The sequence below is a fragment of the Scylla paramamosain genome, chromosome 4 (genome assembly GCF_035594125.1).
Source record: "Scylla paramamosain isolate STU-SP2022 chromosome 4, ASM3559412v1, whole genome shotgun sequence".
NCBI lineage: Eukaryota > Metazoa > Arthropoda > Malacostraca > Decapoda > Portunidae > Scylla > Scylla paramamosain.
The window spans coordinates 16,001,740-16,006,577 of NC_087154.1; the positions used below are offsets into that span (position 1 = coordinate 16,001,740).

Sequence of the window (4,838 nt, forward strand, 5' to 3'; positions counted from 1 at the left end):
GCCTTATCTCTCTGAACTCCGTCCCTCACCTGACCTCACCCTGCATCCTTTGCCAGTCCACTCCTTGGAGGTACCTTTTTAATTCTTCAAAATCTGCTCTCCTAAAGTCAGGTATTTTACTAGTGTTTTTATTTCTAACAGTTTCTTCCCATTCTAGATTGTACCTAATTTCCCTATGGTCACTGTTACCTAGCTGTCCTCCAACCTCTACCTGCGTGACTGCTTCCTCCCTGTTAGTAAGAATTAAATCTAGAATATTATTCCCCCTTGTGGGTTCTACGACTACCTGTTTTAAAAAATTATCCTGAATTACCTTAAGGAATTCCTCTGCTTCCTTGTTACCCACAATCAGACTCCAGTCGATATTCCTAAAATTAAAATCTCCTACCACACATACCTGACTGTACTTGCCTGCTCTATTTAATTCCTGCCACAGTGAGGTGTTAATTTCCTCTGTACTGGTCGGTGGTCTGTAAACTACCCCTAGTACTACTGACTGCGATCCTTCCTTAATATCTACCCATATCGACTCTGCTTTGTTATCTGTTTTAATTCTATTGTTCATACAGCACTGTAATGTGTCCCTAACGTATAACGCGACACCTCCTCCTCTCCTGTTTTCTCTATCTTTATAGAACATTGTATACCCATCTATCTTAACCTCTGGATCAAATACTTTTCCTGACATATCTAACCAAGTTTCAGTTAAAGCGATGATATCAAATTTCTCTACACTCGCTATTCCTCTAAGCAAGTCTATTTTATTCAGAATACTTCTACAATTTGTGTAGTAAACACTTAAGCTATTTCTCACCATCCCTAAGCTAGTTTCCTTTCTAGATTTAACTACTTTGCCCCTTGCCTTCTCCTCACTACCCCTTCTTCCCTCCCGACTAACGAAAAAAGTGCTGGAGTGCAGTTACCTCCCGCTCGAGTGTTTCGGCCAAAACACGAACACCCTGGCGTGACAAATGCACTCCATCCCTGGCGTACAAGGTGTCCCTGCCATAGAAAAGGTCCCAGTTGTCGATGAACGTCCATCCATTACTCCTACAATGATTCGCGAGCCTGCGATTCACTGTAATAGCCCTGGACAGCCACTCAGCACCAACTCCCCTCCTCGGCAAGACACCACATACCACGGGGATCCCTCCCTTGTCCCTAATCCTGTCCAAAGCCTGTCGAAACCTCCTGATAAGCTCCTCACTCCTGACCTTACCAAGGTCATTCCCTCCCGCACTGAGAAAAACAATGGGCTTGGTCCCATCTTTTTCCAAGCACGTGTCTAGCCTATCGGCTACCTTCCCTATCCCGGCCCCCGGCAAACACACCCTCGACCTACGCTTCCTATCCCTAGCACAGAACGCACTATCTAAGTGCCTAACCTGACTATCACCAAACACAAGCACTCTACCTTGGGGCAGGGTAACTGCATCTGCCCCCTCCTTCTTGCCTCCTCCAGCCCTGTCCACCTCCTTCTCCTTCCCCTCCTCCAGCACATTGAAGGGATTCTTCGTCTCCACGGAAGGTGCCCTGAGCACCTTCACCCTCTTGGCTCCCCTGCACACAACCGACCACTGCTCCTCCGTCGCCTTACTAGGTAAGGTGACGGTGGGGCACGACCCTCCCACAGGTGCTGAGATCCTCTCATAGAACTCAGCCTGCAGGTCTGAGATCCTCTCACGAAACTCAGCCTGCACCTCCGAGATCCTTCGATGGAACTCAGCCTCCACCTCTGAGACCTTCGCAACGAAGGCCTCGAGAACAGGAGAACTAACACAACCTGTCGACTCAGCAACACAAGGCGCCATGTCTACACTAGCCAGCTATATTAGCGTCAGGTCACTGCTCACTAAACACGTCCGTTCACTAGGAACCCTGACCTGAGACTGAGGAACCCTGACCTGAAACTGACCTCTCTTAGGCATGGAGAGAGAGAGAGAGAGAGAGAGAGAGAGAGAGAGAGAGAGAGAGAGAGAGAGAGAGAGAGAGAGAGAGAGAGAGAGAGAGAGAGAGAGAGAGGGAGAGAGAGAGAGAGAGAGGCTGTGGGGAGTGACTGGGTTTGTCAACATACTGTGGGAGACATACTGTGGGTCTGTGGGTTGTGGGAGAGAGAGAGAGAGAGAGAGAGAGAGAGAGAGAGAGAGAGAGAGAGAGAGAGAGAGAGAGAGAGAGAGAGAGAGAGAGAGAGAGAATGATGAAGGAAAAGACCAGGAGATAGAAAATGAGAGAAATGCAAGTAAATGAGGAAGAAGACAAGGAAAAGGAAGACAAGATGAGAAAGAGAAGCATTCAACCACTTCTTTTACTATCAGTGACCTTACATTGAAAACTAAACTCTAAACTTGCAGTAAACAATTGTACCAAACTGAGTGAGACAGCATGAGAGTTAGCAAGATATCACATTAATATAAGGACTGAGAGATGCACAGGGACACCAGAAATGAGACTAAGTTCAGTACTATTCCCAGCACCTGAAACACCATCCTCACTCTCAGTTTCATTGCAGAGAAGCACGTTTTTCTAAGAGCAGCACAAGATATGGTGCCAAAGGGGAGATGCAAGGACTGGAGGATCCTTAGGGACAGAAGACACAAGGCTAACTTCAGAACCATTCTGATTATCTAGAAGAGGGTCCCCAGTCTCGCTCTCGTTCAAGAGATGCACAATGTTTCTCCAAGAGCAGCACAAGATCTGGTCCTTGACGTAAACTTTCCTTGCATTGTAGTGAGTGTCCAAATATCCTGTCACTACTGGGATAGCTATGTTACTGCTGAGGGATGTGCACAGTTTCCCTAGAGCTGTGGCAACATGCTCCTGTGGTCCAGTTATCTTGAAGCAGAGGAAGTGAGAAGAATTAGTGAACTAGAAAAGGACGATGAAAATGGCTGTGAGACATGGAGGGAGAGAGGAGAATAAGAAAGAGTAGTGAAAATGGCTATAAGAAATAGAGAGTGAAAAGAATTAGTGAAATGAATAGAAAACTTAAATGAAAGTGACTGTAGGAAGTAGAGGAAGAGAGAAGAATTAGTGGAAAGAATATAAAAGCAATTAAAATGACTACAGGAAGACAAGAAAATGATGAACGAGCTTGCTTTTGACATTCTTTTACCACAGAAGAAAGAATGAAAAATACAGCCATGCAATTCACCTCTTCACAATACACACCTGGTACTCTGCTATGGTCTTCTTGGAGTCATTGCTGAGAGTGAAATCAACGGGGCCACAGTACACTCCGTCAGCCAGCAGCCAGCATGTCCACTGACTGCAGCAACATACTCAGCACTCCATCCTCCAACTGTATCACATCACCATAACATCATTAGAGGTGTGTGTGTGTGTGTGTGTGGGGGGGGGGCAAGAAAGGGGTGAGGGTAACTCTGCATGACAGAAAGGTTTAAATTGTGTGTGTGGAGGAAAGTGTGCATTAAAGAGAGAAAAAAGAGGAATACAGGACGAGTGAAGAAATGGATAATGAATGATAAGGTAGAGGAAAAAGAATACAGCAAAGATGAAGAAAAGATATAATTGAAGGATACATGATATGATACGAGGGAAAAAGAATACACTGCAGGAGGAGAAAAAGGATATCACTGAAGAATATAACAGAAAAGTATAATGAAGGATAGAACAGAAGCAAAAAGAACACAGGAGGCATGAAGAAAACAATATTACTGAAGGATGCAAGAGGAAAAACAGTGCAGGTGAAGAAAAGAAGATACTGAAGGATATAACACATGGGCGATAAGGACAGTCATTCTCACCACATCCTCCACACCCTCCAACTGCTTCCATCAGAACAGATCGGTGTGCAGGGACCTGACCATGGGGTACTCCTTGATGACCAGATGTGAGGGATACACCACCAGTCCTGTATGGGAGACAGATAATAAACTGCACTCCCAAATGTTTTGCTCTCTCTTACCTCCAATACTTTCAGTTGTTATGGTGTTTTCAGGGGTGTTTTCATGGTTCCAGTGATGGTTCAGCAAGGATTCTGTATCTTTAATAGTATGTAGTGTGAGGTATTGGGGTTTTAAACAGTACATCAACATGCAATACATTTTATCCTAACTTCCATAAGTATGTATATCAGTATACAAGATTTTCCTTTATGTAAAAGGGACTCTGGCCAAGGCCAACAAAAAGGAGAGAGAGAGAGAGAGAGAGAGAGAGAGAGAGAGAGAGAGAGAGAGAGAGAGAGAGAGAGAGAGAGAGAGAGAGAGAGAGAGAGAGAGAGAGAGGAAAAATAAAAAAATGAAATGAAATGAAATGAAATGAAAATAAATAAATGAATAAAAATAAAAGGGCCCACTGAGGTGCCAGTCTCTAGAAGACAGACCCAAAAGAATTACCCTAAATTTAAGAAGTGTCTTGTAAAAGGAAGTACAGACACAGGCAGGGAGCTCCAAGGTTTACCAGACTGACACCAATACTCAAGAGGACTCCACGTACCAACTAGCGGAGACGACAGCAACCTTGGCTATGAGTTGCTGTCTCACGTCAGGCGCCTCTAATATGACGTTCTCAAAGGTGAGCATTGACAAGGCCTCATCTGGTACATACAGCCTGACACAGGGTCTGTTGTCAGTATTTGTGTTAGGAAAATATGGGTGGTGATATTTTTATTAATTTTTTTAAAGCAGGAGGGACACTGGCCAAGGGCAACAACCCTCCCCTCCCCCCACCAAAAAATAAAAATACCCACTGAGATGCCAGTCCCATAAAAGGCTCCAAAGCAGCAGTCAAAAATTGAAGGATAAGTGTCTTGAAACCTCCCTCTTGAAGGAATTCAAGTCATATGAAGATGGAAAGACAGAAGCAGGCAGGGAATTCCA

General features: G+C 44.7%; 1 long non-coding RNA gene across 1 annotated transcript; it reads right to left on the reverse strand.

The window, feature by feature from the left end:
* Positions 1-2,608: 2,608 nt before the first annotated feature.
* On the reverse strand, positions 2,609-3,970 carry LOC135097391 (uncharacterized). Its single transcript, XR_010265649.1, has 3 exons — positions 3,765-3,970; positions 3,169-3,298; positions 2,609-2,999 (listed from the first exon to the last, which is right to left on the reverse strand). It is a non-coding gene; the product is annotated as an uncharacterized LOC135097391 (long non-coding RNA).
* Between the last annotated feature and the right edge of the window lie 868 nt (positions 3,971-4,838).